This window comes from Schistocerca piceifrons, chromosome 3, assembly GCF_021461385.2.
Source record: "Schistocerca piceifrons isolate TAMUIC-IGC-003096 chromosome 3, iqSchPice1.1, whole genome shotgun sequence".
Lineage (NCBI taxonomy): Eukaryota > Metazoa > Arthropoda > Insecta > Orthoptera > Acrididae > Schistocerca > Schistocerca piceifrons.
Genome location: NC_060140.1, coordinates 265,335,847 through 265,358,931, shown reverse-complemented (window position 1 = coordinate 265,358,931; position 23,085 = coordinate 265,335,847). Strand labels below are relative to the sequence as shown.

At 39.0% G+C, this 23,085-nt stretch overlaps 1 long non-coding RNA gene across 1 annotated transcript; it reads left to right on the top strand.

Annotated features, from left to right (window-relative positions):
* The first annotated feature begins 3,922 nt into the window (after positions 1-3,922).
* On the top strand, positions 3,923-7,290 carry LOC124789324. The gene is made up of 3 exons (XR_007016112.1): positions 3,923-4,249; positions 4,371-4,494; positions 6,940-7,290. It is a non-coding gene; the product is annotated as an uncharacterized LOC124789324 (long non-coding RNA).
* The last annotated feature ends 15,795 nt before the right edge of the window (positions 7,291-23,085 follow it).

Genomic DNA, 23,085 nt, shown 5'->3' with positions numbered 1-23,085 from the left:
GGTCTCGCCATGGACGCTGTGAGTGAAGTTGCACATCATGCAGCCTATTTCGCACAGTTTGAGTCATAACACAACGTCCTGTGATTTCACGAAAAGAACTATTCAACATGGCTGAGTCGCTGTCAGGTTTCCTCTGAGCCATAATCCGTAGGTAGCGGTCATCCACTGCAGTAGAAGCCCTTGGGCGGCCTGAGCGAGGCATGTCATCGACATTCCTGTCTCTCTGTATCTCTTCCATGTCCGAACAACATAGCTTTGATTCACTCCGAGATGCCTGGACACTTCCTTCATTGAGAGCCCTCTCTGGTACAAAGTAACAATGCAGACGAGATCGAGCCGCGCTATTGACTGTCTAGGCATGGCTGAACTACAGACAACACAAGCCGTGCACCTCTTTCCTGGTGGAATGACTGGAACTGTTCAGCTGCTGGACCCCCTCTGTCTAATAGGCTCTGCTCATACATGGTTGTGTACATCTTTGGATTGGTTTAGTGACATGTCTGAAAACACAAAGGGACTGTGTCTGTGATACAATATCCACAGTCAACGTTTATCTTCAGGAGTTCTGGGAACCGGGGTGATGCAAAACTTTTTTTGATTTGTGTATTATGAAAAGTTTATACATGAAGGTAAGCTATTGTAAGTCGTGAAACTCTCCTGAATCCAGCAAAGCCAGCTGAATTCATCCCATCAGCTAGTTGTAAGCTGACAAAATGTAGCATGCCAGTCCATACACAGACTGGATGCACATCATGTAGCGTTCAGTGGAAATGCCTACTAAGGTCCTATTGACAAGGAAGTATTACAGACTTAACATACATAAAAGTACTCCCCAAACATAAATCAGAACAACATAATTTATTGCTATGAAAGCCTATTCTCTGTAGGTTCAGATGTAGCAAATTATTTACTTCTCATTGCATGAAAGTATGTATTTTCTTTGTTGAAACTGTTTTGGATACATGATTTTTTCTTTGCTGTTACAGACAAGTTATGTAAATAATTTTTGAGAGCTTATCTGTTCAGGATAAAGGCAAACATAGAAGACACTAAAAAATATGCAGGGAAAATAAATTCTAACGTCCCTATCTTCTGATTACAAGTATTAACTAAATATTGCTCCTCATTGTCAAAGATCTTAATTATATTTTGCTTAATTGAGTGAGAAAGGAGCGGAAAATTTAGGGCTTGTATAGGCTAACAAAAATCCACATTATGCCACTGCTCTGACTTAGTTGTAACAGGATCTAAAATCAGTCACTCCATTGCAAGAGAAATTTAATTAAATTCATTTAATTCAATTTCTTCATTCATCCAATAACTGTATGAATATAGTCAATTCATAGCCAGGGCTAGTGACAGTAAGATTTCTTATATTTAAGGTGTTTACAATCTCACATAAAAAGTACAACCATCTTACATCAGTACATGTAAATAATTTTACTTTCTCATATTCAGATATTCTTCAATGTTATAAAATTTATGCATTATTAAAAATTATTTTACCTCTACTCAGAATTTATTAAACTCCTTAACTTTCTTTATAGTTGCAGGCAAGGCATTCAAAAGTATTTTTGTTTGGCAATGAAGATTTTTTGGTAACAGTTTTTTTTGTGGATATCTCTGTGAAAGTTATCTCGGTTTCTTGTTTTGTAGTTATGAACCTGGTTGTTCGATGTTTGAAAATTCCTGGTGAGTCTTCAGAAAGCATACACATTCATGAATGCATAAACCAGGAAATGTCATTATTTTAAATTCTTTAAATCTTTCCCTGCATGGCTCTCTATAGCGAACTCCTTTCATTATTCTAACAGCCATTTTTTTGAAGTTTGAAAGTTTGTTTTGCCGTACATGTATTTCCCCAGAAGATCACACCGTATCTAAGCAAACTGTTTATGTAAGCTTAATAGGCACGCAACAGTGATTCAATTCTGTGTTACTCCTGAAGCATTTTTGCCACATAATAGTATTTACTTAGTTTTTTGTTCAAAAATTCTAGATGCTTCTACTATCTCAATCGCTCATCCACCCATACGACTAGAAGTTTTGTGGATGGAGCTTGCATGATAGCATAGTTACCAAACTCAGCACAAAAGTTATAACTTCTTTTATCTGTGGAAGCAAAGTGTTATAAAATGACCCATCTAATTCTTACATAAACACCTGTGGACTTGCATTTCCTATTTCAGTATTTATTTCATTAAAATAATGACAGCATCTCTTGGTGAGACCTGTTCAAAACAAGGAAAGTTAAAAAAAACTCGTCTCATGTTATCAAGTGCAAATAGTGTAATTAACCCAAAACCACAGCCATTAGTTCCACCAATGTAAATGCAGTCACTACAGTACTTCTACAGAATTTCACATTGAGCGCTATTCAGAATAATGAGGACAAAGTCTTCCCTTCTCAGGAATGGATTGTGTCAAGTGCTTGTGTCTTGGAGAACATCACAGAATGGTTATCACTAGCATTTAGCCACGTTTCTATACAGGTGCCATACCCTGTATGTTTCATAACAATGGAATGTAAATCATTGTACTGCTCAGTGTTATATGCTTCTTTTTTGGATCCAGGTTACTTCGCTCTAACTTGGAAGCAAATAAATTGCCTCTTACGCTGTCAGAAAAAAATAGTACACTGGAAAGGTGATGTCGATTTTGATCTGATGATGACATATGCCACCTGGGAGAGAGCAGATGTACTGGTAGTGGTTTCAACGTGGTCCACCAACAAATAGCGAAGTGCCACGCGGAGTAGCCGCGCGGTCTAAGGGGGTCGTGCCACGGTTCGTGCGGCTGCCCCTGTTGGAGGTTCGAGTCCTCCCTCCGGCATGGGTGCTGTGTTGTCCTTAGCGTAAGTTAGTCTAAGTTAGTTTAAGTAGTGTGTAAGGACCGATGATCTTAGCAGTTTGCTCCCATAGCAATTCACATACATTTGAACAAATAGCAAGGTGGCATAGGTACCAGAGCGCCATCTGTATCTACCCTTTAATAGGGAAAACGTACATACAGGGGGCTCAATGTGGTGCAGACGTGTGAAGTAAGCAGACAACCATGCCATGGAGATGCATTCGTTCTTTCTACAGCCTACTGGGCGAGTTTGAAAGGAGTCAAGTTGTGTCCTTACGAATTGTGGGATTGTCCTTTCATAGAACCGCCACATGCGTTGGATGTTCTGTGTCAGGTATTCAACAATGCTGGTATTAGTGGTCAAGTGAACATCTCACTAATGTAGAAGAGGTTCTGGACGTCCACACAGCACATCTTTCCGCCATGATCGTCGTAGGTAAGGGCAGCAGTGGCAAGTCCTACAGGCACCACAGCACAGATAAGAGGGTTTGTGAGCCCAGACGTGTCAACACCAACTGTTGCAAACAAGTTATTTGCAGCGGGACTACAGGCACACACATTTCTAGCCGTCTTCCACTCACACCACAGCATCGACGTGTAGGGCTCGAATGGTGCCGTTAGAGGATCATTTGGAAGTTGGAATGGGCTTCAGTGATGAAAGTAGATTCTGTCTGCATGCAAGTGAAATAATGCACTAAGGACATTTATTTTCGTACAACAGCTTCTCTTTCGTGACACATTAAATTGCGCTCCTTGTTGAACAGTTTGCCACGTAAACTAAGGAACACAAATATTTGTAAACTTTTGCGTCGTTGATTGTGGAGCGATCGATAATCACAGCTTCTCCCACACTCTGAACGTGTATATTATCTTCATTCATAATATTTCTGATGGTACAGATCCAACGCCACCTTGTTCCTCGCGGAAGACGAAGAAATTCTTCGTATTTTCACTTCACGCAAGGGCAGCGAAAATTACAGTCGTTACATACACGAAACACCACGTGCGCTACTGGGAGTCAAGCAGCCAACTTCTGACTGATGGTGAGCAGTGAGTATTATCCGTCTGCTTCCTCTTGCAACTTCGGCTCTTTCCGTGGAGCTATAGTCGAACGACGGACTGCAACTGCATCAACGAGTGTAGTTAAGTGGGAACTATTCTATGTTCCTTGGTGGGAACGTTGAAAAAGCGTGTGGTTGGTTGGTGTTTTGTTGTGGAGCGAAGGATATTTGTTGTTCATTATTTTTTTAAAAAAATTGGTGACGTAGTGACAAGGTCTGTAGAATGATACGGATTCGAGGACCAGAGGAATTAACTGCAGAAGAAAAGAAGAAAGCGAAAGAAGGAGTAATAGGGAACATTACAACGTTTTTCCTCTTAATTGCATTAATCAGAGCAGGTTAGTTGTATAGTGTGTTGTTCATTCCGTCTGCGAAAAACACTGTGATGACAGTAAACTAAGTTGTGTAAGACATCAAATTCGGCTGCAGCTAGTTGTACATGTTTTTATTCATTTGCAGTTCCATACGCACTGAAACAGTTTTGATGACTGGAAAATCATGAGGAAACTGTGTTTAAAAACATGTGTCCTGTCGAACAATCCACGCCTTTTGTGGTGTGGAAACTTTTGTAAAATTTTTGTAGGTAAGTGCCCTCACTTCGCTTGAAGCACAAAATTTTGTAATCAGCGTTTATTGTGTGTAATTATGTTAGCAAAGAAAGACAACCTTTACCTTGTACTTTAAGCTACACCGGATACTGAAGAGCTTTCCATACGCATACGAGAGAGAATTTCATTGCATATTAGTCATGTAAGGATAACAGCATTCTGGTTCTATTTTTCACTGTGTATGTTGACATATTTGCTTGATTTATGTAGAGATTTCAGTTTCAGATATTTCAGTTTTAGACCGCCTCATCTAGATGAGAATAAGGCAACAGAAATATGTAGCGTTTTATAAGCTGAATGTTAAGATGGTTTTGCTGAAATTTAGTGTTTGTGTGGTTACAGCTGTACCAAACCAACACATGCATGGTGGACAGGTCTGTGTACTGTTACAAAATTGTCTTTTGACTACTAAAGAAATTTAGTGATTGACAATAATTTGCTATATAATTACTCAGGGCTATAAAGAATTATGACACTAAAATAATCATAAATGCAAGTTTAGTGTACAGAACAGCCCAAACACTGGCATGTAGAAGACATGATTGGTAACAGAATCCAAACTAAAAGTCTAGGACAGTGGAAGTAGGCCTAATAGTATAGGCTCAGTCCTGCATATATAACAAAAAAAATTTAAGTCATATTGTTCCATCACTATAATACCTGCATACTGTGGAGGAAAATCTTTTCATCTTGTATTATGTGCAGTTTGTAGTCGTGTGTGTGTGTGTGTGTGTGTGTGTGTGTGTGAGAGAGAGAGAGAGAGAGAGAGAGAGAGAGAGAGAGAGAACCTGAAAGCTAGCAAATTTTCTTTCTTTTTGTGTTTGGCTGTCGATGACTCAGTGCTGCTGCTTTCATGAGAGTTGTCTCCTTTAATTTAAAACTATGTCAATAGAAAAACTGCTTGGTAATTCGGAAAACTTATATGTTGGAAAAATCCTGTACCAATATATTGGAGCATATTATGTACATATATCACACAACTCTTGAAAAATGCAAGGGTGTCCACTAAGTAACTTTTGTTAAATTTGGTTTGATTTGATTTTTTATTTGGACCTGTTGATTACATATTGTACAAAGGGTGTACTAGTAATAAAGGACAAGTCAAGTGAAATAATACAAAATTATGTGAGCATTTTATATGTCATACAAATACTCATTATCTGTGAATGATGGATTTCAGACAACCTGCATTTTACATTTTTAAAGTGAATGCTTAAAATTAGCAGAATGAATGGAAGTGCATATGTTTATCCTAGTGCCACACATAGGCTAAATAATGAAGTTTACATTTTGTCATTATGATTTAAATTAAAATACAATTTTTTTTATCTCCATCACATAAGTAAGTTAAAGTGAATACTTAATTGTGTAAAATAAATGGTACATATTTATCTATGATATAAATAAATTTATATTTTATCACTATGATATGTTAGAATACACAATTTTGTCTTCATAACCCAAGTAAAGATTTTCTTTCCTCTATTTTTATTCAAAAGGATGTCTTATTACTCTAGGAATTCAGTTTGTTCTGAGGAATGTGTTCATTTTCCTTTTGAATAACTGCATTAATTTTTTTGTACTTATGGAAAGCTTGTTGTATATTTTTATTCCTGCCTGTTACTCCCCTATGGACTTTTGTGAGAGTTGCAGTGCCCTGGTGGAAATTTTTCCTGTCTTGTGTTATGCTTGTGAATGTCAGTTTTTCTGGAATAATTCCTTGTTGCTGGCTGTAAACATTATCAGTGAGTATATGTATTGATTTCTAACAGTAAACATCCTGAGAGTCTTTGAGAGACCTGTACAGGATGTTCTGTTAGAGACGCCACATATTAACCTCATTACTCATTTTTGTAGTTTGAAGATTATGTCAGCCCCTGTAGCATTTCTCAGAAGAGAATACCATAGAAGAGTAAGGAATGGAAATAGACAAAATATGACAAAAGCAATATTTCTTCAACATGGTGAGAAATAGGTCTCAGGGCAAAACACACTGTGCCAAGTTTATTGACCAGCTGATCAATTTGCTTTGTCCATCTTAGCTGCCTATCTATTTGGATGTATGTTTGGTTTCATAAAGTTTTTGACTGTTGATCTCCACTTCAGAAACTTGGAATTTTTTATTTACTGTCTGAAACTGTATGTTAGCCTAACTCTAAAGTTCCCAAAAACTATTTTCTGTGAAGCACTTGTGTACTTATGCCCACACATACACAGAATACCATAGACAGGAAGTGTGATGTGTATTGAAACAGCTTTCATAGATGGAAGTACTTTTGGACTAGTTCATTAGAGCTACAGTTATTAGGTATTATTAACTCAGGTTGAGTGAGATTGTATATCCTACATAAATTTGATTTTTCTACTGCTGTACAAAATTTTCATATGTTTTCACTAATGCATAACTTATTGTTTTTCAGGTATTGTTAAGCAGCCAGTCAGTCAATGAACATAGCAAAAACTGATGTCGATAGAGGAAATCATTTTAACAGTTATAAGCAGAAAAAAAATTATCTCCAAGTTCCTTACATTTGTTTTATTAAGGAACAGCGAAAAAAACATTATTTTGCATTGTGTTTGTTTAATGAACATGTAAAACATTAGGAGTATATTTTGCTACTGAACTGCTGGACAGAAACTTGTTATTCAAGTTACTAGCATTACAGTTGGTCAGTCATACATGGAAAACTTCATAAATAATAGAATGAATGTTGCTTGTGTATTACTACCCAAATGTTTGAATATATGAGCCATCTGGAGTTCTTAGTTTACACTGTGATGCACACATTAACTTCAGTCTGTTGTGGAACTGAATATATTATTTGCTTGTGATATACAAACCACTCCAGCCACCTCCTCCTCTTCCCAAAAAAGGTTCTCTCTTTGTATTCTAGTTTTGTACAGATTGGAATGGCAGTAGTAACTCTACTGACAGAGGTGGCGCAGTGATTTGCTTACTAGACTCTCATTCGGGAGGATGACCATTCAAACCAGCGTCTGGCCATCCTGATTTCAGTAAATCATTTCGGCCAGATACTAGGATAGTTCCTTTGAAAGGGCATGGCTGACTTTGTTCCCTAATCCTATGGGACCGATGATCTTGCTGTTTGGTTATCTCCCCCAAATCAGTCAGTAATTAAATCAATCAATCAACCAAGTATCTGTATTTTTGGCTTTGTATTGTTTTGTAAATCAGTTGATGTGCTGTGCTATACGTAAGTATAAAAGATTTATTTAGCATGTGGCTAAAAGTATGAGATCATACACAGTATAAAAGCAAGTGTGCACTACCAGTGCTTAACTCACTGCACTCACACCATGTAACTGTTCTTCCTATGATAGTCTCACTTCAGTAACTTGTTTCCATGCACACAAAAATGATTTTATATTGTCAGTTACTTTACTACGTATTCCCTCACAGTTAAGTTGATGGTTGTGACACATGAAATATCCTTGAAAAGTCAACAAACTAGTGGCATCTGTAAGGTCTGAAGTTGCAACCGCGTCACAGTAGGTACTGGACTTCAGCCATCCACCAGTGCTCTGCTCTTCCTGGTAGTAGAAAATTATTGTAAAGTCTCATGTCTCCTACAAAAATTACTTAAAAATTCTGAAATTAATGTATGGTGTAAGATCCTTTGTCTATCAGTAATTCAATTATTTGTTTTTGATTTCAAATTGGCCAAGAGTATTTTCTTAAAATAGATGAAATTTTTGTGCCCAGAAAAGTTCCTTGCTCGAAAACTGGCAGGCACTAAGCTTTTCACAGTGAAGTGGCAAGACAGTGGGATCTGACAATATTGGCCTCCTATCAATGTATTGGTAATGGGAACAATCCAGTCCACTTGCTATCAGATGCTGACTATACTACCTGACAAAAAAGTAAAGCAACCAGAAGACATTGTTAATGTCATTGTAACTTTGTACACATACTTGCTGTTGCAGGTATTTAAATGATTGGAGTTACATTTCTTTGTGTCAGGTGGAATGGCCATTAGTGTTAGTGTTGTTACGAAGCCTGGTAGGATGTATAAGGGGCAGAGACAGCATCAGATGTTGACGATTACTCTGAATGACACAGAAATGCTGCACACTCGCCTGAGGCAGTGTTGTGAGCACTTAGCAGTTTGAAAGGATCCCATTGGGGATCTCAGTTTGGCCGGCTGATCAAATTGAGCAATATCTATATTTGTTAGGCGTTCTGATGTCACAGGGACCCATTGTGGGACTGCATGGGAAAGTGAGGGCAGGCATACTTGTCAAGGTCATGGTTGACCAGATCTGACCACCATCACAAGGGACAACTGCTGTATTGTGCACCGAGCACATAGCAGTCTATTCACAGCTGTGACTGTAATTCAAGAACAAGTAATGGGCACTGTGCAACATTGTTATCCCACACCATTGGCTGGTGATGAGCAGTATCTGGATTAGGAAATTACTGTCCCAAGCATAGGCTGCTGTTAATGCTATGACACAAGGAGCTGAGTGACCAGGAAACGTGGACTTCTGATGAATTGTGTCACCTTAAGTTCAGCGATGACTTGCAGTTCTGCACTAGTGCGGGGGTCCATTAATGGCAACATGTGGGTAGGTTGTGTTCTTCCAATATTTTGGAGAGGCACAGTCTTGTTACTTCTAGTGTCATTGTGTGGGGAGCCACTGAGTGTGACTTAATAAAGTTGTGGCTTGTAGTGATTAAGGTAATTTTGACAGCACAATGGTATGTCATGGACATCCTGTATCCCCTCATAGAACAGTATAGTGGGGTTAGTTTTCAACAGGGCAGTGCTTGACAACACAGTTTTGTGTGTGTGTGTGTGTGTGTGACAACACAGTTGTGTGTGTGTGTGTGTGTGTGTGTGTGTGAGAGAGAGAGAGAGAGAGAGAGAGAGAGAGAGAGAGAGAGAGAGAGAGATTGAGGTTCTTTACATAGCCAGTAAGAAGAATGAGAGAAACCAGCTTCAGCGTCAGCTCCATCCTGGTGCCAGTGTCCAGGAGATCAAGGACTAGTTACAACAGTTGTGGGCCATTGTGCCTCAGCAGTGGATACAATGGCTTTGACACATTTCTCCACCAAATTGGTGCTTACACCCAGACCACAAGGAGTTCAATGTCATACTCATAAGAGGGATCATACTGCCAAATTCTTGTAAATGTAACTAAGTTTTGAAATTAAAAAATATCGCATATCCTTTCAACTGTGAACTTCTATTTTGTTTCCTCTTCCGCTTTTGGACCCTACACTTTTTTTGTCAGGTAGTGTAATTGAAACAAGACTGCAATTGTGTACAGTAATTCTCATATGTAACCCACAACGTTCACTTGCTGTGTATCATTCAAGTTTTTGTGCCTATGAATAATAAGCTGCCTTTTATGACAATTCTACTAACAGTTTTGAGGGTATGTTTACTCTTACCATATTGTGATGCAACCAAGAAGCTTTATGTTGGCAATGACTGACAATTCAAAACTGGTGTAGCCAATAAATAAAAATTGTGATGTAAACTTCATAGTTAAAATTTATAATCACATGGTTGTTCGCAGCCAATAACATGGTAAATGTATTGTTCAGTTGGTACCTTTTTTTAGATGTCATCTCACATTTCTCTGATGTCTCTGTAAACATTCTTACACATTTCAGGCCCACAAACTTCCAGCACTACCTCGACTTTGTCTGCTGATACCCCTTCCACACCAAATCTCCTCTACTGTACAGACATGGCATCTGCAAAATCAGTCACCTGTAGAATGAACAGCCACCAAATATAAAGCCTTGTAAAGATCTTTTCTGAGGAACACAACCCCATAAAGCTTGTCCACAAACAGTTCTTCCATACCGTACTCTCAATGGGCGGGTCCTACAGCCTGCACACAAATATATATGTGGAACAATCTCAAGAATGAAGCGAAGTGGATTACTTACTATTATCATACCAGTAAAAAAAGATATGTAAGAAGGCTGCCCTTGTTCAGTGATCTTATTCGCAATGCAACTAAACCATTGCTGGTAAGATTTCAGATATGCTTACAAGAACTGGAAATATTCAGTACAAATACAGTTTGCCACGTGTACACCAATGATATGATTGTCACTACAAACTCCAGTGAGGTGATTGACGCAGTACTGAAAATATGCTAAGGCTAATGGAACAAGTATTAACATAAAAAAGGATAAGCTAGTACTTCTAGGTTGTGATGACTACAAGGACCCACACTGGTCAGAGATAACAAATCAAAATGAATTTAATGGTTACATTACTGCACATTATAATAGGTAAACATCAAATACTTGTACTGAATTGGCCTAGGGAGAAACTAGCTATGGTAAATAGAATCTATGTGCTAAAGCCAGAGTGGAAGCTATATCCAAACATGAAAAATAATAGCTGCAGCTGGCTAGCTGGGCACTATATGTACTGCTTAATAACCAGCAAAACTCTCCAACACTGATAGACACATTCAGCTATCTTATGGACAGGCCCAAAATATAAAATGTGGTTTCAGAATTACCTCTGTTGTTTTATTACCACACGAAGGAGAATTAAGTTCAGGATACAAAGAAAAAAATATGATCAGAAAGGAGACTTATCCAACTTCTTCACGCCCCGTCTCCCAACCCTCCTTCAGTTGTATGAATGCTAGACTTGCATTCAGGAGAAATGGGAGTCACTTCTCTTCCTGATCATCCAAATTTAGATGTTCTGTTGTTGCTCTAAATCCTTCAAGGCAAGTGTGGAAATGGTTATTTTGAAAATAATTTCCTTCTGTGCTTGGAGCTTTTATTCTGTCTTGAATGCCCTCATTTTGAGTAGAATACTAACCGTAATATTTTCTTCTGTTCTTGGAAATGGCTCAGCTGAATAACATTCTCCACTTGCACTTTTAAAAAAATTTTCACCGAGTTCTGAAATAAGCAGCCCTTTCCAAAATCTACCCCAATCCTCCAAAAATGATTTTCAACTGCCTGCCCGTCTTATACATCAGCTTCACTGTATTACTGCTTGTGTGGGCATTGGCACGAACCAACTGCTTATCCATATGAATGATGACTATCAAAGTGTTACAAGGGCACTCTTTGGCCACATAGTATAGCCCATACTGCTCAGATTCCTTTCAAGTCATGCCCTCCTTTTCCTTTCTCCCCATATGACTAAATTATCTGAATTGCACAGATGGGAACAATCCCTTCATACATCCTTTGGTGCTGCAATCCTCCTAGTTTGCTCTACCAGTCCCTGTGCTATGTCTACCCTTGGTTTCATCACACTTGCTGTCACATACACCCTTCATATTTATCTCTGCTTGTCACTTTTAGTCAAGTTACCTTGTACTCACCTGTACTCTGCTCTATGAAGTCCTACTATTCTATGTTGTCACTGCCTCACCCCTCCCCATTCGCTGACAAACGACTTTTATGGAAGAATCTTATTACTGTAAACAAGCTGTGGTCTGAATGTAGTATAAGCTGCTGTCAAAGCATTCCAAGAATTAAAAATTACAACATACTTAGAAAGTTTATTATTCTGCTTACAGGAAAATGTGTGTGCTTTGTGTGGACTAGAACTTTTTGTGGCATTTCATTGGCTTGTGTGTTAAATATCTGAAATGTATTTGTTTATTGTAGGTGATGAGAGTGCATATAGAGGGTAGTGTCATATTTGTGTTAGTTGATGAAAATGATCATAGGGTTATCAAACAAAATTTGTGACTGGACTAAGGATTTCATGGTAGGGAGGGCACAGTATATCTTTAGCAAAGTCATCCACAGATGTAGAAGTAACTCAGGGATGTGTATCAAGACTCTTACTGTCAATGTTCGATATTAATGGGGACATCAGGTGATGCAGTTATCCATGGTGAAGTACAATCTGAAAAAAAGCTGCAGAAATGTTCACTGGGATTTAAAAGTGGTCCAAAGATTAGGAAACTAATTTAAATGCTGAGAAATGTAAAATTTTGCACTTCACAGAAAGCAGAGTTATAGTATTATATAACTACAGTAACAATTATTTCAAGTTGGAATTGTGCAATTCATTCAAATATCAGGTTGTAACAATGTGTGGCGATATGTAATGGAATGACTCCTTGGCTCAGTTGCAGGTAGGCAGACTTCAATTCATTGACACTATATTGTGAAAAGGCAGTCAGTCTGCAATGAAGACTACTCAAATTACTGCTCAAGTGAGTGTGACATATACTAAGTAGGAGAGAGAGGGGGTATCGAATGTATACAAAGACGAGTAGCATGGGTGGTCACAGGTTTGATCGACTTACAGGAGAACATCACAGGAATGCTGAAAATTCTGAATTGGCAAATGCTTGAAGATAGTCATAAACTATTCCAAGAATACCTACTTCCAAAGTTTTATGAACCAATATTATATGACGAATCTAGTGTTAAAATTTAGCCCCCTATGTACATCCTCTGAAGAGACTGCAAAAACAAGATTAGACTAATTACATCGGGCAAAGTTACTTTTCCTGTGCTCCACATGTAACTGGAAACAGAAGTAACTCTAATACGTTGTATAATCCCAAGTACTATCTTCCATGCTGTTCAAAATGGTTTACAGGTATGTACACTGATGAGCCAAAGAATTGTGACGAACTGCTCAATAGCTTGTTTGTCCATCTTTCCAATGAAATAAATCACAGATGCTGCATGTTAGAGATACAACAGTTTGTTGGTGGTTTTGTGGATGTATGTGGCATTAGACATCTATGCAGGGGTCACATAATTCATTTAAATAGCAGGCTGCTGATGGCACCCAATAGCAACCCAGATGGGTTCCAAAGGATTTACATCAGGTGAATTTGGTCACTGAGACATCAATGTGAGTTCACTATAATGCTCCTCAAACCATTGCAGCATGGTTCTGGCTCCGAGATGTGGACAGTTACACTGCTAGAAGAAACCATCGCCACCAAGAAAGACATCAGGCATGAAGGGATATAGGTGGTTCACAGCTGTCAGCATGTCTTCGATACTACCACAGGGCACATGCAAGCGCAGGAGAATGTCTCCCATAGCATAATACTGCTTCCACCAGCCTATGTCCGTGGGGTGCTGCACATTTCGAACCACTGTTCACCTTGATGGTGGCGTTTGTGAAGATGACCAGCGACCTAGTGCAGCAAAAATGTGATTCACCCAAACAGCTGACACATTTCCACTGATTGATGTTTGAATTCCAATGGTCCTGTGCCCACTGCAGTTGTAACTGACGAAGTGGTTGGGTCAACATGTGAACATGTAGGGGCAATCTGTTGCAGATCTCGATGTTCAACAATGTACGATGGACAGTGTGCTCCAAAACAGTTGTGCGTGTACCAGCATTGTGTTATTTCGGCAGAGATGCCACATATCACCATCTATCCTACTTTACCGAGAAGACGAGCCTCCAGACAAGATGTTATGTGAAGAGTCATGGGTGTCCAACCATTTATCGCCTAATGGTAGTTTCACTACCCTTTTACTTCTTTCTGTAGAAGCTCACAACAGATGCACATGAACATTGGACTAGCGTCACCATTTTCGAGACACTCAGTCACAGGCTCTGCATTGTTTGATTTTCCCATCAGCTTTTCTGCTGTCCCATAGGCCAGTGCTGTTTTCATCTGTTTCTATTCTCTAATGCATTACTTTACTCAGTGTTCATTCTTTTCTTTCTCATCTTTCTTGTGCTTCACTTGTCACCTTCCAAACTGCACACAAACTGAAAATGTATAGCACTCTTTTTGTGGTGCTTGTCTGTGACTCAGTGTCTCCTCTATATCGTGAGTAGGAATCTATCCTTTATGTAATATTGTCATTATTTCATCCCGGACTTTCCATTGTTTAAAAGGAATAAATATAATTTGATGTCTGTGCATAGAGTAACTATTCAGGCAGCACAAAGTACTGACATAACACTTCATCTGAAATGTAGTGAGCGTGTGCAGACTATTGGTAAAGAAATGTGTTGTAGACAATGACAGAGGTAGCAAATATTTATTGTTTGGTAGAGGGCAACAGTTTGACAACACATACAAATTCTATCCAATTCATTAGCTCTAAAAACCTGTGCTTCCTTTGCTTGCAGAAATTAATATGCACATCAAAAAAAGTTTTGCATCGCCTCGGTTCTGAGAGTTATGGAACCTGTACAGAAAATTGGAATAGAGATCAACATAAACATCATTTACGCCATTTTTATTGCTCATGAAAACCACAAATTCCATTTTGTGCCACCATATAGCAAGATCTTCAGAGGTAGTGGTCCAGATTGCTGTACACACTGGTACATCTAATACCCAGTAGCATGCCCTCTTGCATTGATGCATGCCTGTATTCATTGTGCTATACTATCCACAAGTTCATGAAGGCACTGTTGGTCCAGATTGCCCCACTCCTCAATGGCGATTCAGTGTAGATCCCTCAGAGTGGTTGGTGGGTCACGTCGTCCATAAATAGCCCTTAGCCCTTTTCAATCTATACCAAGTATGTCAGAGGGTTCATGTCTGGAGAACATGCTGGCCACTCTAGTTGAGCGACATTGTTATCCTGAAGGAGGTCATTCACAAGATGTGCATGATAGGGGTGCGAATTGTCATCCATGAAGACGAATGCCTCGCCAATTTGCTGCCGATGTGGTAGCACTGTTGGTAGGAGGATGGCATTCATGTATCATACAACCGTAACGGCACTTTCCATGACCACCAGTGGCATACGCCAGCCCCACATAATCCCACCCCAAAACAGCAGGGAACCTCCACCCTGCTGCACTCACTTGACAGTGTGTCTAAGGCATTCAGCCTGACCGGGTTGCCTCCAAACAAGTCTCCGACGATTGTCTGGTTGAAGGCATATGCGACACTCATCGGTGAAGAGAATGTGATGCAAATTCTGAGCGGTCCATTCGGCATGTTTTTGGGCCCCTCTGTACTGCGCTGTATGGTGTCATGGTTGCAAAGATCGACCTCGCCATGGACGTTGGGAGTGAAGTTGCACATCATGCAGCTTATTTCGCACAGTTTGAGTCGTAACATGAGGTCCTGTGGCTGCACGAAAAGCATTATTCAACATGGTGGCTTTGCTGTCAGGGTTCCTCCAAGCCATAATCCATAGGTAGCGGTCATACTCTGCAGTAGTAGCCATTGGGCGGCCTGAGCAAGGCATGTCTCTCTGTATTCCTCCATGTCCAAACAACATCGCTTTTATTGACTCTAAGACGCCTGGACACTTCCCTTGTTGAGAGCCCATCCCGGCACAAAGTAACAATGCGGATGTGATCTAACTGCATATTGACCATCTAGGCATGATTGAAGTACAGGCAACATGAGCCGGTGTACCTCCTTCCTGGTGGAACGACTGGAACTGATTGACTGTCGGACCCCCTCTGTCTAATAGGTGCTGCTCATGCATGGTTGTTTACATCTTTGGGCAGGTTTACTGAGATGTCTGAACAGTCAAAGGGACTGTGTCTGTGATACAGTACCCACAGTCAATGTCTAATTCAGGAGTTCTTGGAACCAGGATGATGCAAAATTTGTTTTGATGTGTGTAGATAGCCATATAGGATCACTTTTTAAAATTCTTAGCATCTTCCTTCAACATGTCGTGAGGTTTACAACAATTTTTTCTGAATATTGCGTACTTAACAGCTTGCAGCCTTATGGGACAACATTTAGAAATTTACGGCTGTAGACAGGTACGTAAATATGTCATGAGAGTATACTAGTTAGAGCTATCAAATGACCACCCAACATCTGCATCAGAATTTTCAGCGGTTTTTGTGATGTGTGTCTATCCTGCTCAAACACACTTCATATACAGGGTGTTTCAAAAATGACCGGTATATTTGAAACGGCAATAAAAACTAAACGAGCAGCGATAGAAATACACCGTTTGTTGTAATATGCTTGGGACAACAGTACATTTTCAGGCAGACAAACTTTCGAAATTACAGTAGTTACAATTTTCAACAACAGATGGCGCTGCGGTCTGGGAAACTCTATAGTACGATAATTTCCACATATCCACCATGCGTAGCAATAATATGGCGTAGTCTCTGGATGAAATTACCCGAAACCTTTGACAACGTGTCTGGCGGAATGGCTTCACATGCAGATGATATGTACTGCTTCAGCTGTTCAATTGTTTCTGGATTCTGGCGGTACACCTGGTCTTTCAAGTGTCCCCACAGAAAGAAGTCACAGGGGTTCATGTCTGGCGAATAGGGAGGCCAATCCACACCGCCTCCTGTATGTTTCGGATAGCCCAAAGCAATCACACGATCATCGAAATATTCATTCAGGAAATTAAAGACGTCGGCCGTGCGATGTGGCCGGGCACCATCTTGCATAAACCACGAGGTGTTCGCAGTGTCGTCTAAGGCAGTTTGTACCGCCACAAATTCACGAAGAATGTCCAGATAGCGTGATGCAGTAATCGTTTCGGATCTGAAAAATGGGCCAATGATTCCTTTGGAAGAAATGGCGGCCCAGACCAGTACTTGTTGAGGATGCAGGGACGATGGGGCTTTTCGGTTCCCCATATGTTTATTGACGAAGCCATCCAGGTAAAAATAAGCTTCGTCAGTAAACCAAATGCTGCCCACATGCATATCGCCGTCATCAATCCTGTGCACTATATCGTTAGCGAATGTCTCTCGTGCAGCAATGGTAGCGGCGCTGAGGGATGGCCGCGTTTGAATTTTGTATGGATAGAGGTGTAAACTCTGGCGCATGAGACGATACGTGGACGTTGGCGTCATTTGGACCGCAGCTGCAACATGGCGAACGGAACCCCAAGGCCGCTGTTGGATCACCTGCTGCACTAGCTGCGCGTTGCCCTCTGTGGTTGCCGTACGCGGTCGGCCTACCTTTCCAGCACGTTCATCCATCACGTTCCCAGTCCGTTGAAAGTTTTCAAACAGATCCTTTATTGTATCGCTTTTCGGTCCTTTGGTTACATTAAACCTCCGTTGAAAACTTCGTCTTGTTGCAACAACACTGTGTTCTAGGCGGTGGAATTCCAACACCAGAAAAATCCTCTGTTCTAAGGAATAAACCATGTTGTCTACAGCACACTTGCACGTTGTGAACAGCACACGCTTACAGCAGAAAGACGACGTACAGAATGGCGCACCCACAGACTGCGTTGTCGTCTATATCTTTCACATCACTTGCAGCGCCATCTGTTATTGAAAATTGTAACTACTGTAATTTCGAAAGTTGGTCCGCCTGAAAACGTACTGTTGTCCCAAGCATATTGCAACAAACGGTGTATTTCTATCGCTGCTCGTTTAGTTTTTATTGCCGTTTCAAATATACCAGTCATTTTTGAAACACCCTGTATGTCTAGCTAGTTCCTCATGAGCAAGTGAAAACATTGCTGACACATTTAAATATCAAATAGAATTCTCTCTAGCTACTATGTGTACTTAATTACATTTTAAATTCTTAATTATACAACTTTATGATAATCTGCTTCAAGCAGTGATTCTCTTGTTGCGGAGATGCCTTATTTAGGACTCACTACAGCTGTTCTCAACTTAACAATGAAAATTTTATTGCCATATGGGAATGCATTATGTCAATGAGTAAGAAGACTGTTTAACATTGATATTCCTATGAAATATGTTTACTCATTCTCAAATGACTAGAGTGTGTTTGGACAAGAACTGTATTGTATGAACAGAAATCAAGGTTTCCAAGCAGCTTTTGTCACATAGTGCCTTTGGCAATCGTAGGGTAACTGTATGTGTACAAACAGAAAACTACTTTCATGTTGAATGAGTACATGAGGGTTTTTGTCCTTCACTTATTCACAGCACACCCCATTTTCTTGATGTCTAAAGCCTACAACATACTCAATTTTTTGTCTGACTTTGAGGTAAGGGGAGCTAATTGAGAGTGAATACAGAATCATTGAGCAGTGACATTATTCTCATTGCCATGTTGGCTTTCATTTCTAAAGCTCAATGCTTATTTGTTCATAAAATATTGGCAACTGAATTGGTCTGAATGAGAACTTCCTATTTGTGTGCATCCAGTGAGACACCATCACTGTGTGACCCACCCTTCAGCACTCTGGAGTCTAATTATGAAGATAGGCCAGAAATTTTGGCCGATGCTGCACTCCTCAGTCTGACAAATAAAATGTCTGTGACAGCATTGGCAGCAACAGAGAACAGTAAAGTTGATAAATCTCAAATCTTTGGATCTAGGGGAAAAATGGGAGGAGGTTGCTGTGCATTAAATTCAAAGAGGAAAACAATGCTTATTTAACAGCTACACAAATAGGATAAACTCTGAATATTTATTAGTCATGTTCTGTAGATGTCCAGAAGGAGAACTTCAGATGTGGAATGATCTGAAGTATACATTAGAAACAGAAACAACAATTACAGGTCAGTTATGTAGCCAGTAATATTGTATTTGTTTACGCAGTCACATCAGTGTGTGGTGAAATTCCTGACCAGAAATCACTGTGAGATCACTGGCAACCAAGGCATTGGAGTGCTTAGCCATCCTCTCTGTTAATATTTTTTGCTTGCTTCAGGATTTTACAGGATATGTCTGTATGTTCAAAGTTATATGCAATTGGATCAGCGCTATAAATCAGAGGCTGCGTAACACTCCCACAACTATTGCCATTCTATAATGTTCCCAGATGTCCAAGTGGTTGCAAGACAGTTGCAGAGTGTCAATGTAAAACTTGAAGTCCTGTAGCAGCCTAGGATTGCTAATGGTTCCATACATTCTGGTTGCCAGTGACTTCGGCATGATGGGCTGTACATCACATCTGTTGCCTTATGGAATTATCTTCTGAGACAGTGTTTTTAAAGCAATTCAAGTGTTTATTTAGCAGAAGTGAGCTGTAAGAATATTGTGTAAAGTAGATGACTGTACATCTTTCAGAGGCACTTTTAAGGCTCTTAGAATTCTTACACTCACTTTCCCATTTATTTACTCCTTAATGATTTCTTTCACTGATGTTAAAAATCATTTTTAGCCAACTTGTGATCTATACAATCACAGTGCAATGTACAAAAATAAATTTCATGTAGACTTTGCCTCCTTATCTTGGGTTCAGATGGAGTTGTGTACTCTGGTGAGAAGATATTCAACACGCTCCATTTTTTAACACACTGTAAGAAATTGTCTCTATCAATTCATAAGAAAATTAAAAACATATCTCGTTAACCACTCTTTCTACAAATTATCTGAATATCTAGATTCAATGATACGAGAGTACTCTTAGTTGCTTGACAACTGGCAATGTTCATTGAAAAGATCCATGACAAGAAGTTATGTACTGTAAAGAGGACTCTTTATTTACATATGTAGGTAACTATTTTGCAGTGCGGGGGAGGATATTACTGTAACTAGCTAAATTAAGCTACCAACAGGAGATAAACAGCAGATATTAAACATGATGGAGGAATCAGCAGCTTTATTTTTAGTTCACTTGCTTAAATTTAGTTGACATAAGCACAAATAGCAGTAAGCAATGCAGTGATGGCATATGGTTAATACATTTATTGTACTTTTTAAGTTTTATGATTTCTTTGTATTTTGTTAATGTACACCATCACTTGCTCCACATTCTTGAAGGTTCTCCTTGATGGCATCTACAGAACACAATGAGTGAATCAATGAAACAAATGACTGACCAATGGGCCACACTTTCAACCAGACACTGCTGTGATTGCCTAATGATCTTTACAACTATCAGAGATGCAATAAGTATGAGCACCAACTTCCACTACACACAACACTTGCACCAAGGAAAGTCACACTTTGGTTAGTTCAGTACTTTACATTAAGCTGCTGTGGTATGCTCAGAAGTGTTCTACTGAATTTGGGCACAGAAAACTATATGACTGCTATGTGTGAAATTGCCTTACGGGCAGCTAGGTGACAGAATAAGATGGTGTCAGCCCCTATATAAGTTAACCAAGAGCCCATTTTGACATCTCATATAGCAGGAATTTTCAAACTACATGTTGCAGCTTCCAGAGGCATCACGACCTCACAGTAGAGCTGTTGTGGTGGCCTCATAAAAATAATAATTTGTTTCTTTGCTTTCTCAGTAAAAGAACAGTGTGTGTGCTAGTAGTGATATCTGTCTGACTGGCAAGTAAGTATTGTTAATATGCAGCTTGTTAAATGTCAGTCAAATCATACTATGTGACTCTTTAGTTTCTATTCAGTAACAATCGGTTTGAAGATTGTTTTTGTTGAACAAAGATTGTTTGTAATTGTTATTTACTCTATGATTTTCTCTGTAGACATGGACAAATGTTTGAATGAAAGTACAGAATGTGATATTTCAAATGTTTCATGCAGTTCTAAAGACATGAATAGACAAAAATGCAGGAAGTATGACAGTTACTTGAATTTCTGTTTTAGATATACTGCTATTGTAAATGAAGAATACCACAATGTATCATTTGTTTAAAAGTTCTAGCTACCAAATGCATGCTTCCTAATAAAATGAAACAACATTTGGAATCAAATCACAGTAGCTTGGTAAGCAAATCACAAGAATACTTTTCCAACATTTTGAAAACAGAAAAACCTTTCACTAAAGAAGCTACAATTCCTACAATGGCTCTAAAGTTCTTCCTTTATTTTACAAAGTTGCTTATAGTGTACTGAAGGGCAAGAAACCTCTCAGCATAGCAGAAGACTTATTTCACCAGCTGCTCTGGACATGGTATCAATTACGATAAGTGCATCAGCTGCCAAGCAGCTGGCAATTGTGCCTTTGTCACGCAACACTATCAGTCATCAAATAATTTATATGGCTAATGACATTAATGATCAGTTGGTTGAAATGCTTAAAGAGTTAGTTAGATGAAGCTGTAGAGAACTACAATGGTCCACATGCAGTTTATACAAGATGACAGATTTTTTGAAGATCTTCTTTTCTGCAGTAAAATAACCCTTTTTAACAAAAGCAGTAGACCTCAATGAAATACTACACTCTTCTATGGATGAAAATGGCACTAATTTGGAAATTTGTGCAGCTTTGCGTACAGATGGAGGTCCTACCTGAAGTATGGCTGGCTGTTATGCTAGATTGCAAGCTCTGATCCACAAAGAGGATCTTCATGCTATTTGGCACAGTTTTATTCACTGAGAAGCTGGCATAAAAAAGTGCAATCTCTGTCCTTCACGAGGTTCTTCAATCAGTGATCAAAATGTTAAACTTAATTAAAAGTTGGCCCCTTAAGTTGAGATATTATCAACAAATGTATGATGGTATGGGGCTAAGCAAATTGCCCTAATTTATAACAGTAGCTCACACTGGCTTTCGTGTGGAAACGTCTTGAAAAGGTTGTATGACCTCAGGAATTAACATTATTCTTATCTTGTTCAAGAAAAACATTTGAGTTTTGAGAAATTTGTAGGTACTGACTTTGTTTTGAAGCTGGCATATCTTTGTGGTATGTGCTCATTGAATGTTTCCCTTCAAGGTAACGAAAGCAACATTCTGCAACCACCAGACAAAATTTCAGGCATCAGAAAGAAACAAATATTGTGGAAGAAGAAGTTGGATGGTAAAGATATACATTTTTCCCACTCTTCATACAGTTTTTGAAGACAGTATCTTTCAGCTGAGTGAAGAATTGGTCTGCATTTTTTGAGCATTTAACTGAACTCAGTGATTACTTTCTGAAGTATTTTCCAGAAGAAGCTGATGAACATGACTGGATTAAAGATTCTTTTGGTACAGAACTTCCTCAACACTTACCACTGAGGAGCAAGGGTAATTTATTGATATTTAACCAGACTATACACTAAAATCAAAGTTTGCTTCCTCATTACTGCTTGAGTTTTGGAGCTTGTTGAAGCATAACTATCTACAAACAGGTGACAAGGCCTTATGAGTTCGAATATCTTTTGCAACATCCTACTTCTCTGAGCTATGTTCTTCAAGATTAGAAGTCATCAATACAAAATATTTATCATGAATGAATGCATTGAAAGAGACTTGAGTTGCAATTTTCAATCTTGTGCAGAGATTTGAAAAACTGATTTTGTGGCAAGAATAAGATGTAATAACATTAAAATTTGATTGAAATGTGTTACATCAACAGTGAATCAAGAAATACATACTATTATTCATTTTTTAAACTTAAGTTTATTTACCTCACACCTGGAGTTTGATGTTTTGTGAGAAAGGAGTTGCAGATGTTTATGGGACCTGAGGACCCAAAAAGTTTGAAAACCTCTGCCATATAGCATTGATTTGAAGATAAGAGTGAAAACTTATTTGGATTCTCACACACCCCACTCTCTTATGGAACTATATTTTGAGATAATGATACCAGAGCAAATAAAATAATTATCCAGGAAAAATGTGCATTAAGAAAGTTTTGAATGAATTGTGTATTACTCAACCACAGTACAATAAACCAAAAATTACTTCTATGTAAACTTTGTGTTCATTGTGTGGCTGCAGACATTTATTGAACTGAAATATGCTACATGCAAGAATACAGACCAAGCACTCAGTGAAATGTTCTTATCTCAAAGAGGTAATTCAGTAAGATACCAATATTTTCATG